Consider the following 14,243-nt stretch of genomic DNA (forward strand, 5'->3'; position numbering starts at 1 on the left):
ATCTGTGGATGCTTTATAGATGGTATATGTACATACAGTAGATCTCTGTGGATGCTCTATAGATGGTATATGTACATACAGTAGACCTCTGTGGATGCTCTATAGATGGTATATGTACATACAGTAGACCTCTGTGGATGCTCTATAGATGGTATATGTACATACAGTAGATCTCTGGATGCTCTATAGATGGTATATGTACATACAGTAGACCTCTGTGGATGCTCTATAGATGGTATATGTACATACAGTAGACCTCTGTGGATGCTCTATAGATGGTATATGTACATACAGTAGACCTCTGTGGATGCTCTATAGATGGTATATGTACATACAGTAGATCTCTGTGGATGCTCTATAGATGGTATATGTACAGTACAGACCAAAAGTTTGGACACACCTTCTCATTTAAAGATTTTTCTGAATTTTCATGACTGTGAAAATTGTACATTCACACTGAAGGCATCAAAACTATGAGTTAACACATGTGGAATTATATACTTAACAAAAAAGTGTGAAACAACTGAAAAAATGTCTTATATTCTAGGTTCTTCAAAGTAGCCACCTTTTGCTTTGATGACTGCTTTGTACACTCTTGGCATTCTCTTGATGAGCTTCAAGAGGTAGTCACCAGAAATGGCCTTCCAACAATCTTGAAGGAGTTCCCAGAGATGCTTAGCACTTGTTGCCCCTTTTGCCTTCACTCTGCGGTCCGGCTCACCCCAAACCATCTCGATATGGTTCAGGCCTGGTGACTGTGGAAGCCAGGTCATCTGGCGTAGCACCCCATCACTCTCCTTCTTGGTCAAATAGCCCTTACACAGCCTGGAGGTGTGTTTGGGGTCATTGTCCTGTTGAAAAGTAAATGATGGTCCAACTAAACGCAAACCGGATGCAATAGCATGCCGCTGCAAGATGCTGTGGTAGCCATGCTGGTTCAGTATGCCTTCAATTTTGAATAAATCCCCAACAGAGTCACCAGCAAAGCACCCCCACACCATCACACCTCCTCCTCCATGCTTCACGGTGGGAACCAGGCATGTAGAGTCCATCCGTTCACCTTTTCTGCGTCTCACAAAGACTTGTTGGTTGGAACCAAAGATCTCAAATTTGGACTCATCAGACCAAAGCACAGATTTCCACTGCTCTATAGATGGTATATGTACATACAGTAGATCTCTGTGGATTCTCTATAGATGGTATTTGTACATACAGTAGACCTCTGTGGATGCTCTATAGATGGTATATGTACATACAGTAGATCTCTGTGGATTCTCTATAGATGGTATTTGTACATACAGTAGACCTCTGTGGATGCTCTATAGATGGTATATGTACATACAGTAGATCTCTGTGGATGTATCTCTAGCCCCATAACTGTGCCCCCAAGATTACCCTGCGTATTTAAAGAACAAACACACAAAAGGCAGCCCCTTCAAATCCTATTAAATTCTTATGACATATTTTCATGTATTTAATCAAACACAAACAATTGCTAAAACACCACTTTTTTTTTCTTACACCCATGTAGGGTGATTTCTAAATACTCGACTTTCAGCTTAATTTTCAAAGTTGTATCCAAATCTTTCTGCTGGGAAAGGGATTTGAGATCCTTGATTTCTCACCCCCGTGGCTTTCCTCTATGGGTTGCTATTTGTTATGGCCCCAAAATTAACCATTATGGAATCATTATCTAGTCTATCCACTGGGACTCCTACCAATGCTGATAACCAAAGGGTAGCTATGCTATGTGAATGAATCTGTAGTGCGCTAGGTCAAAAGTAGTGCTGTATCCACCCAGAGCTGCAAACCCTTCGTTCTAGGCATTGGTTGGGGTACCAACGGCTGGATCTTTACCCATTGGATAAAGAAAGGGCAAAAAAGCTGTTGCCAAGCACCTCTGGCGGCAGCTTATTTCCTTTCGTAAAAAAAAAATCGGGCATATTAAAATCCAGCATGTTCAATACTTCTTTTCCAGGTTGGGAAATTAGTTGGTCTGCCTGCCCTGGCAAAATTGGTAGGTTTGGTCAACGTTGGTCTATTGTGTATGGGCATAAGACCCCATGACTTTGATGGGTTGGAGATCCCTTTAAACGTTGCCAGCTGTTGCATAACTCCGGATGCCCAAAAATGGAGTGGAGTCCCAATTGTTTGTGTCGTTGGCAACTGGAATGAAGTTTCGTACCCAAGAGTGTCCCCCAGCACCCCTCTCTGTGTGTTTGATGTTTTTGTATACATGGCAGGCTTTGTTGGATCCTGATTTGCCTGCATTCTGTGTATGGATCCGCTTTTGTGTGGCGTTGTTATTGGGGATTACTCACAGCTCGTGGTTCGGTATTGCGCGAATGTGAGGGATAACCCGGCTCTGTATCGCTGGCTGTGTACACAGATCTCCCACACCCTGCTTAGTATTCTCACCGGCGCTCAGCCAAGGAGACACCTCATCACTTATCTCCTAGCGTGAAGAATATTCACTTTCTGATCATGTCCCAGGTCCCTGCCTCCGCACTCCTATAATATACTACTGTTTGCATTTAATATACTGTGCAGACATTATAGCAGTCGTTCACACTCTGGATTCAGTCCATCATCAACATTCGGATAATATACTTCTATGGCATAAAAGATGTATAGAGGAAAGATGACTCCGTTCACACCATAGTGATAGGTGGCCGGAGACTGATAGGAGTTTTTGGCTGACCACCACGTCAAGGTAGAAGATATATCCAGAATTACGTTTCAGATGCTGTCTGAATACTTAGGCTATGTTCACACCTTAGATTTTTGCAGCAGTTTTTTATGCAAATATGCTATAAGCTATGGGATTTCAGAAATCTCATTCACACGCTTGTTTTTTTTTCTTTACTGACCTGAATTTGAGAACTGCATAGTTTTTGAAATCTCCAGCATGTCAATTTTTTTTAGTGTTTTTGCAGCAATTTTTCACAGTGTGCAAAAATTGGTGCAAAAAAAATGCAGCAAACTGGTTTTGCTTATTTTTTGGTGAATTAAACTAACGTTTTATTAAACCTGTACTGTAGCCAAATCACAAGCAGCAAAAAAAAAAACAGCATAAAAGTGCAGCAAAACCTGTGTTTTGAAAGCATTTTGGCTGCAGAAGAAAAATGCTGCATGTGAACATAGCCTTACTGGTCATGGTTCACATATCTTCTCCTAGCTAAGGGTGGGTTTACATAGAGGAGAGGAAATAAGCCTCCTCTGGCATTTGGCTTATTTCCCTTGAGAACAAAATGGTCAGGCATGTTGAAATCCAACTGCCCAATCCTTATTTTTTCCTGACCTGTACCATCTGGAGGAAAGTCTGTACACCACACCTACATTAGATGGTTGACCAGCATTCATCTCATGCCGTGTTTCCTGAACCCCGTTCTCACGGCCCCCCAACAGATCATGTTTTCAGGATTTTCTAGAGAACCTGTGGCATTGTCTGGTGCCTTAAAAATAATTCCATCACCTGTGCAGTACTAAGGAAATCCTGAATACCTGACATGTGGGCGGCCGTAAGGACGGGAGTTTGGGAAACACTGATCTGATGTGTAACCCTCCTGAAATGTCTGGGAGACTTCCTGAAAAAGAAGAGACCTCCCGAAAGGGTCTACAAATTTCCAGGCTGCCATCGAAACCTTACAGGAAGCAGCACTTTTGGAAGTTGTGAATTTGGCTTCTTCAGGGGTACAAGGGTTGCAAAGCCCTTGTACCCCTGATGAATCTAGATTAACAATGAAACATGTTTGAGGGCTTTTTTGTTAAGTTTTAACAATCACGGTGATTGTCCCTTACACCAACAATCTATCTATTGCAGTAATAGGAGAAATGAGAAATGGTGCTGTCAATTGGCCAGCAATTTTGGTAAGTCCACAAATTAGGGACGTTATAGTCCTCCAGTTGTATTTTAATAATTTACTGTACTTTGGGGAGTATAAAACAGACTTTTTGGCAAGAAAAAAATCTTGCTAAAAAGTGTGTGCATGTCATATTGTGGATTCATTACTGTGATTTAATGAGAAGTCTGACACATCCACCTTACTGATCACTGAGAGAACTGCTCTCTCCTCCTGTCCGACACCGATCTGATCAGTGCATGGCAGGTTAGAAAGCTACCAGGATGTGCACATGTTTAAAGCTGCATGGATGCTACAAGTTGTGACTAGCTGAAGGATTTTTCAAGTCATGTTATCAGTCACATGCCTGGAAAGAAAAATGTAATTTTAAATATACCTTGCGTGTATGTTGATGTAGCTGAGCTGTATCGTACGTGTGGATGTAGCTGAGCTGTATCGTACTTGTGGATGTAGCTGAGCTGTATCGTACTTGTGGATGTAGCGGAGTTGTATCGTACTTGTGGATGTAGCGGAGCTGTGTAGTACTTGTGGATATAGCGGAGCTGTGTAGTACTTGTGGATGTAGCGGAGCTGTGTAGTACTTGTGGATGTAGCGGAGCTGTATAGCACTTGTGGATGTAGCGGAGCTGTATAGCACTTGTGGATGTAGCTGAGCTGTATAGTACTTGTGGATGTAGCTGAGCTGTGTGCGCGGGTTGATTTGTAGCTGAGCCATGTGCGTATCTACTGTGCATGCAGCATTGGTGTGTGTGTGTGTGTGTGTATATATATATATATATATATATATATTAGTACAGACCAAAAGTTTGGACACACCTTCTCATTTAAAGATTTTTCTGTATTTTCATGACTACGAAAATTGTACATTCACACTGAAGGCATCAAAACTATGAATTAACACGTGGAATTATATACTTAACAAAAAAAGTGTGAAACAACTGAAAATATGTCTTATATTCTAGGTTCTTCAAAGTAGCCACCTTTTGCTTTGATGACTGCTTTGCACACTCTTGGCATTCTCTTGATGAGCCAATTGCAGAGTGGCTACAGGCTGTCTTCAGTGCCATAGACTTAAGACCCCCTTACACATTTAACTAATGTCACTCTAAATTGCGGTTATCGATGGCTTCAACCAAGAGTCTTATGAGAAAGTTGAGGATCCAGCATAGGAGACACGGTCAAGATTGCTACCAGCCAAGACCACTATCTAACCTGTATGGGTGGCTTTAAAATTGAGCGGCAGGGTCTATGCCACCAGTCGCTCCATTCATCTCCTCCTGGATGTGGTCAGGAGAAAACAGGGGACCTCACTTATCACCTATCTGGTAGAAAGCTATTAATTTATGTTGACCAGAGTACCCCTTGAAGTCCTTTACGTCAGCCATGGATAACAAATAAAAATCCAGACCTTGTTTTCCTGTATGGCAAATATCGGTAGGCTTAGTCTTGACACAACCATGGAGAGTTACAGATTGAGTTGGAGACCACTTCATTAACACACATCTTTTTAGGTCTTTGGAATACACATTTTAGTTTGGATGGTGGAATAAACCAGAGAATCCGCCCAGGACTTTTCCCAAGCACAGCATGTCCTTCTTTTCCATTCGGTAAGCTCGCTCCACCCCAATTGGGAGCAAAATGACTACAAACGCATCGAGATGTCTTTTTGAAAATTGCCAGTCAGAGATGTTCTACCATAGATATTTACCTTCCATATTCTTTAACGATTGCATCCTGGTGGAAAAAGTGTGGTCTGTGTCAATATACTTTTAGTGTGTTTGCGTATATACATTATATGTGAGCGCATCGGTAGCCGGTTACATACTAGGTTACACAGGAGGAGTGATTAAGTGCTGCAATGAGTCACACCGGAGAACAACGTCAGGTCTAAGTGCTTTGACCTTCTCGCCCTTTCACCCAACGCAATGCTTGCCCAGAAAAGTGCTGATCAAATGCGTCTACCATTACCAAACCAAAGTCAAGCGCCAAAGTCAATTAAACTCAAGAGCCCAACAGACCAGGGAAAAAAAAAAAGTGTAACGGTCTCTAGGAGCTATGAACTTCATGCATTAGCATTTTGAAGGTAAACACATGAGCCAAGACCAGAAAATTAGACTGAAGTAGCACTGGTGGAGTCATGTTTCTCCACCACATTGGGACCAGTAATGGTGGCATTATTACAATATTTCCACTATGAAAATTTATAAAACCAGTCAGATTGTGTGTGTCAATTTTAATTCAGACCGTTAGGACTCAAAGACCCGAGATTCATTAGTGTTTTTGGTCAAAGTGTGGTGAGTTTTTCTTGGAAAAAAAAACAAACTGATGGAGGTTTCTCAAGCTTCCATCAAGTAGTCCAGGAAACATGAACAGCACATGGATGGCATCTGCAGCGCCCCTGAGGGTTAAGTCGCCACAGGGGTACTGCACCACTCAACACTCCTGTCCTGTAGGGGGCCTAAATGCACCAGGGTGATGCCCCGTCCCGGGATAGAGGAGATGGCGGGGGGGGGGGGGGGGGGGACCAAAAGATAGGGGGAACCATGTAGTGGGTGAGGGTGGAGGACACACTTTTAGGAAACACTTATTCTTTCATATTTAATCTACGGTCATCTTAGTTTCAAGATCTTTGATTGTGATCTTCGTCTTTGATTGCGGTCTTCGTCTGTTATTATGGTCTTCTGCCAGAGTCCAGCAAAAGTCTGCAGCTGACTGAAGATACACGGTCCTCGTACTCAGGCCTTGAGACGAGGAGCGGGTCAGAGTTAACCGCTGTCTCTACCCGGTCAAGGTCCTGACCTAAGAAGGCCTTGGAGGGGAGCGGAGGAGATAGGCTCCACAGGCAAAAGGATCCCAGGGGGATATGGACGGAGCGGAGTCGCCACCTGTAGTCTTTATTCTGGCCTAGCCAGAGGGATTCCTACTGCAAGAGGGGTGACCGGCCCCCGATATCTGACTTTGTTACTTCATGTCTGTCAGAAAAGCCCGGAGGCCTAGTGGATCCCAGGGGGATACGGACAGAGCGGCCTACGCCACCTGTATCTCTTACACTGCCTTTATCCAGTGTGACCCGGCCTTACACCTCATTCGTACCACACACAGTCAGAAGACGTAGTGGGAGAACCTACCAAGGAGAGGAACACACACCAGCGGGGTCTCGACAGGTGCTCCTGATCTGCCTGGAAAGTGCTGAACCCCCTTCCTGGTGGCTGCAGTATGCCGTGAGTAACAGAGAGAAGCTTTGCTACTGAAAGTTCATATGAAAGTGAGTAAAGACCCGGATGACTTCATACACCGTCTCAGCTCATTATTTCCTGTGCGGCACTGCACCCACCATCCCTCCTCACACTACCCTAGAACTGCTCCGCCTGCAGGGAGCCGTCCCATCTTAGCTGGCCGTAACACCGGCCTCAGTGGACTGAAGCAGCGCTGGTGCCGATCACCGGAAACCGGAGGTGGCATAGTCGAAATACCACTCTTACTTGAAAGCCCAATTTTTAATGAGGCAGCCCTGGGCACAGAACGGGTCAAGGCCACGACTGCATCCCCCACGACACCTACACTGACCCGGCTCCGAGTAACCCCGCAGCTCAGGGAGTGCTGTCCGATTTTTTTACTGACCTATAGACTTTTTTGTGATTTTGATCTGACACTTGGATCAATATTGGACTAGTCTCCAAGCTTTTGGGCGGAATAGTTGGTCCAAGGAAAAAAGAAAAAAAAAATCAAGACATGTGGACTACCCCAGACTTTCTACAAATTCCATCCACTTTGCTGCAACTGTAAGACGCTGTGTTTTTATGCACACCGAAAAAAACCAGCATCAAAAACTCACCAAAAACTCATTGTAGGAATATATATTATATTGTGGGAATATAATATTATATATGTGAGCACCTTTTAATCTAAGATTTAAGACAGCCAAAGGACAGATTTAGGCAAGACCCAACTATAGCCCAACAGATGTCCAAGGGGAGAGAAGGATCGGACATCTTTTGCGGGGAGACAAGCTGCCACCAGAGGCAAAGCTTTAAGCCCCCCTCATACACATTAAACCCAGCCATACCAAACGATATAGATGGGTTCAGCCGCCACTAATGCGTATGGGATCGCCAGCCAACAGATTGTCGAGGAATATGATTATCGGACAAGTCCGGTATAGCACTGCCGATCGCTTTGTTCTCCCGTAGAAAAGTAACCGGAAGATGTGCCGTTGGCTCTCTCGGCTCCTGTGTATGGGAAAGATGGCGGAGATGGTTGTTGATTGAACGATTGTCCGAAGCATCATTCGGCACACAGCCATGCCATCTAATCTGTATGGTCTGCCTTTGTCCATGTGCTTTCAAAGAAGAGAGGGACTCTCTCGGCTAAACAATAGGCACGGTCGGCCTCCTCCAGGATCTTATTAATTATGTATTTATTATGCATCATTATAATTTATTAATAATTGATTAATGTGTTCATGACCTGTGATCGATCGAAAACATGCCAAAATGAAGGACGGCTCCGATCCCTCTTTAAGAACAGGCATGCAGTATTAATAATTATGGCCTTATGCCTAAAGCAAAAATCCACCATCCCAGGTGACAAAAAGAACCAAAAAATAAAAAGATGTCTGTCCGTGAGTTATATGGATCCTGCATAAGGCGACGTGTGTGGCAGCGTGCAGCGGCTTTTTTTCCTTCTTAGGCTTGCACCATACATTTTGTCACCATCTCTTTGATCATCATCCCACACGATGCTTATTTAGGGCTCGCTAATTATCCGGGATGAAGCATTGACTGAGCGACAAGATGATTTGTGCAAAAAATAAAAAATAAATTGAGAATTAATGCCGTGCGTCTGTTTTCTGATGATGGGAAGTAAGATGTGAAAGTGTTCTGGACAGCAAAGCGGACTTATTCAGCCATGTCACATCACGGTGATTTGCAGAGCAGGCGGAACTGACAAACCATTGAGTGTGACGCCTGTCAGACCCTCTCCATCTGTCACCGGTAAGTAACCCTGCTGATGCTTAAAATCCCGAGGCGGAAAGGAGAGGAAGCATAAGATGGGAAGTTCAAGATGTGCAGATCGTCTCCTTTCGTCCTTGAACCGTTTACTGAAAGGGTCACACGTACGTAACACATAAGTGACGCCAAGTCACAGGAAGGTTAATGGCTCCTCTAGTCTCGGAGGACCTCTAAGGATTTCTTGCTATTCTTACTTGTGTCCCTAGGGCCAGCATAAAACTGTGGACCTCTTTTTATTTCTTTTTCAAAATTCTTTGCTGACGTTAAGGCGTTGCCCGAAGGGTATTCTATTTTTTAGAATAACTTTATATACTAAAGATTATGTATTTTTATAGTATACCTTATTAATCATATCTTTACCAATCCACCGTTCTTGCTGACACGCAAGCTAGAATGGCAAATCAGCGAGATGCTCGGTGCTACCTCTTCTGGCAATGTGCCCAATCACCAGCCATACATGATGCACCTAGGTTTCCCTTCCTCAGTTCTTCACCCCCCTCCTCAGGTCTTCACCCTCCCCCTTCTTCCTCTGGATTCCCCCCCCACCCCTTCCTCAGGTGCTTCCCACCCTTCTTCCAACCCCCCTCCTCAGGTCTGACTTTCCCCCTCTTCCTCTTGTCTTCCTCCACCCCTTCCTCAGGTGTTTCCCACCCTCCTCCTCAGGTCTACCACTGCCCCCCACCTCCGGTCTTTCCCACCCACCTCTTCCTCTGGTCTTCTCCCACCTCTTCCTCAGGTCTTTCATCAGCCCTCCTCATGTCTTTCCCAACCCCCTCAGGTCTTACCTTACCCCTCTTCCTAAGGTCTTACCCCCCTCCTCAGATCTTCACCCTCCCCCCTCTTCCTCTGGTCTTCTTTCACCCCTTCCTCATGTCTTCCACCTCCGCCTCCTCAGGTCCTCCACCCCCACCTCCTCAGGTCTTCCACTAGCCCTCCCTCCTCAGGTCTTCCCCACCCCCTTGTTAGGTCACACAACCCCTCCTTCCTCCTCAAGTCTTCCCCCAAAGTATATGTTGTCATAACTGACCTCACAAACATTCAGAGTCTGAAATGTTCATAGTAAATATCTATTACAACCAGTGCACGTGCGCTGTAAGGAAGAGTGCTTCAACCTACATGTGTAGGACAGAAGTATTGCGAAAAGGCCAATGTGATGTTACTCTCCCAGGATTTTCTAGTGCAATGAAAGACAAGCAGCTGCGCAGGCACAGTATATTAACAAAATTAGGAAACCCTTGTTCTGCACATGCGCAGAGCAAACGCTCCCCTGATCGCTATGCCAAGTCCAGGAAGATAGAGGATCTGCACATATGTGACCACCAATCTCAATATCCACCTGTGAATATTACCCTGGAATTTCTAAACAAATTTTGGACATGGACAAGATGGTAAACTATCGTAATTTTTTCTTTATAAAAGGCACTACCCAAAATAGAAGCTAATGGGAAACTGGTATAACATATCAATTTGTAAATAATTAGTTGTGTTTATATTAATGGGAAAACCACATTAAAAAAGGAATTGTCCTGCCACATTTTTTATTTTTTTTTATTTTTTTTAGAGTATTCATGTACATTCCTCATTTTTGTTAGGCTCAACTTTTTTTATTCTGTGGAGGTAATTGATCTACAAACAAATAAATCTTCTATAACCTGGAATCTGAAACGTCCGATTGAGGCAAGATTTACTCTCATCTGCTTCAGGTTCAACTCAACAATGACGGTGAAAGGAGTTGCGACCTAGAAACTTCCTCCTTGTGACTACTTTTGGTACAAATGGTAGTCTTTAGGTTTTGAAGGCCTTTCTTGGACTCTTGGAACCCTATTTTTATGTATAGAAGTGACAAAAAGTAGTAATATCAGCGATGCAGGGTACAAGTGTAATACAGATGGGGCACGTCAAATGCACGGGAGGTCCTGGGCTCCAGATATGATCAGAAGAAAAGTAGGAATGAGCAGAACGGAGCTACTCTGTATTGGAGATTCGGTACTGAATCGCACACATTTCTTAAAGGGAGCGGTCTCACAAACAACCTAACCACAGTATTCCTGATACTGATGTATAATCGCTGGGGGTCTGGCTGATGAGACCCATACCAAATCATCTAGATAACTGGGATTGTTTAAAAGGAGCAGTTGCGAGCATGTGCGACAACTGGTCTAGACAGTGGATGGACCTTTGGTCACACATGCTCACTACCGCTTCATTCCCAAAGAGTCTTTGTGACCCCCATTCCTGTGCTCAGTGAGAGACCCACCAGTTGGACCCCCAATGATCATAGAATGTTAGAGTTGGACGGGACCCTCCCTGGTCATCGTGTCCAACCCCCTGCTCAATGCAGGATTCACTAAACCATCTCAGACAGATGTCTGTCCAGTCTCTGTTTGAAGACTTCTATTGAAGGAGAACTCACCACCTCTCGGGGAAGCCTGTTCCACTCATTGATCGCCCTCACTGTCAAGAATTTTTTTCTAATATCTGGTACATGTATGACTTATCCTGTGGATAGGTGAAATATGTTTATGGGACAACCCCTTTAAATTTAAGTTTAAAAATGTTTGGTACATAGTGGAAATGAAGACGAGACACATCTACAAGGGTGGCACAATGGCCAATCCATGTCATTGAGAGAACGTTCAATACCGGTGGCAAAGCGGAATCACCACCACCACGCCAGAAAATATGGTATCCTCTTGGGATATTGGCCATTACAAAATCCTTACTCGTGACAAACACTACTTCATAGACTTTGGGTGGTTCTATCAACTCGTTGTCATTCTGTGCACCTCATCTCATTCTTCTGATATTGTAGGAATAGACCCAAGTTTTGGGCAATCAGCCAATATTTCAGAAACCAGAAGTATGGGGTTCCTACAAACCTGACCTTTCATGCTCACAAAGAAGACCATGCGGAGTCTAGGGCAGATCGTTCCTCCACTTGATGAGATGAGTAATCCCCCAAACTTGGATTCTTCATAAGTCATTTGTGTCATCATATAGTTATCTCAGATTCCTAGAGACCTCTCAGTCCAATCTTCCCTATTGTAACCACATTTTCTGAGCAGCAGAGAGTAAGCTATGCGGAACAATATTACCTTCCTCTAATATTTCACCCTTCACCTGTTCCACTCCCTGGGGGCCACTGGAAGAGGTTTTTAGATTTCTCATTTTAGTCATCGGACTTGGATCCATCAATGCATTCAGGTACAGAAATAAATCTATGGTTATCTCAGGCTGGCAGAATATTGGAGCGTAAGCTCTTCAGCTCAGGGGGTACAAGGTTTATTCCGCTCCTCAGTTCGGTTAATAGGTGGCTAGCTGCTCAGTTCGTTGGAGTGTAAGCTCTTCTGCGGGGGATTAATGCATTCTTGGCCCGGTATTATGTCATTGCTGCTATTATAAACCATTGCTTATTTAAGGATTTTCTTCTTTCCTGGAGCATTAAGGGGATTTGTTCGGCACGAAAGAAAAAAGGAAAAAAAAAATGTAAAAAAATGAAAGAAGTAAAAGTGAGAAAATGCTGGAGATTGTAAATGGAGAAACTGTGGATGGCAGAGAGCAGGGGGAAGAGATGACTACGTGAGGCAGATACTAAACCCGGGCGAACTGGATGGAGAAAACGATGGAAAGAGAATAAGGAAAGAAATAATGGGATATAGGAAAAAGGGAAGACGGAGCCTAGAGAGGGGTGAGGGAGAGCTGAAAAGAGTGGGAGGCAGCAGAGAGCGCTTATCATAGGAGCGGGAGAGAGAGATCCCGGATGGCTGAGATACCCAGCTGAGGGGCTGAGTCACCAACATTAATTTTAGAATCGTTAAGTAGAAAAACATGCCTTTCTTATGTGCCCCATCCATACATCCGCGTACAGGAGGATGCACAGCACGCTCGTTTCTAAAAATCCTATTGTGTATTTCGGGGCATAGCTGAAAATCTAAGACCAGAAACGATTTTTAATTTTTAGAAAACGTGGTATGTTTAGCCTTATATTGAACAGCACTGCACTGCACTGCACTGCACATCGCTTCAGTAGCATCTGTTGTATATGGACCGTAGTCACTAATCAACATCTTAAATTTTATTTATTTTTTTAATTCCTAGAATCACACTCACATCAGCTCCGCTACCCATCACAATCTAATCTGGATAAGATCTGTCACAAATTTTGCCACAAACCCATTACATGTGAATTTGCTGCACATATGCCATGGGTTTCATTTACTGCATTACGAAAGGCGAAATCCATATGGATGAGATTTTGTAAAATATTGTTCGATTTGCTGGTACTATTATATTGAATTAAAAATCTGCAGCAGTCCCCAAATTATGAACATCCGACTTGTGTGCGACACAGTTAGGAAGATAAGGTGTAAAAAGAAAAAAAAAAAAAGCCCACACCCTCCCTCAAAGCTCTGTCACACAGCCTTCCCTCTGTGCCTTATGGCACAGAACTCCACCTCCACGCCCTGCCGCGCAGCCCTCCACGCCCTGCCGTGCATACTTACTCCTTCCCTCCCTCTATTACCTGTTGTGCAGCACCACCTAACCACCCCTGACACACAGCCCTCCATCTTCGTGCCCTGCCGCACAACACCCCCCTCTCCACGCCCTGCCGCACAACACCCCCCTCTCCACGCCCTGCCGCACAACACCCCCCCCTCCACGCCCTGCCTCACAACACCCGCCCCCCTCTCCACGCCCGGCCTCACAACACCCGCCCCCCTCTCCACACCCGGCCGCACAACACCCCTCCCTCTCCACGCCCGGCCGCACAACACCGCCCCTCTCCACGCCCAGCCGCACAACACCCCCCCACGCCCTGCCGCACAACACCCCCCCCCACTCTCCACGCCCTGCCGCACAACACCCCCCCTGTCTCCACGCCCTGCCGCACAACACCCCCCCACTCTCCACGCCCTGCCGCACAACACCCCCCCACTCTCCACGCCCTGCCGCACAACACCCCCCCCTCTCCACGCCCGGCCGCACAACACCCCCCCCCCTCTCCACGCCCTGCCGCACAACACCCCCCCACTCTCCACGCCCTGCCGCACAACACCCCCCCTGTCTCCACGCCCTGCCGCACAACACCCCCCCACTCTCCACGCCCTGCCGCACAACACCCCCCCACTCTCCACGCCCTGCCGCACAACACCCCCCCTGTCTCCACGCCCTGCCGCACAACACCCCCCCACTCTCCACGCCCTGCCGCACAACACCCCCCCACTCTCCACGCCCTGCCGCACAACATCCCCCCCGTCCCCCCCTCTCCACGCCCTGCCGCACAAGACACACCCCCACTCTCCACGCCCTGCCGCACAACACACCCCCCCCACTCTCCACGCCCTGCCGCACAACACCCCCCCCCACT

This window comes from Phyllobates terribilis, unplaced genomic scaffold, assembly GCF_046119375.1.
Source record: "Phyllobates terribilis strain yellow unplaced genomic scaffold, ASM4611937v1 Scaffold_11__3_contigs__length_659146591, whole genome shotgun sequence".
Lineage (NCBI taxonomy): Eukaryota > Metazoa > Chordata > Amphibia > Anura > Dendrobatidae > Phyllobates > Phyllobates terribilis.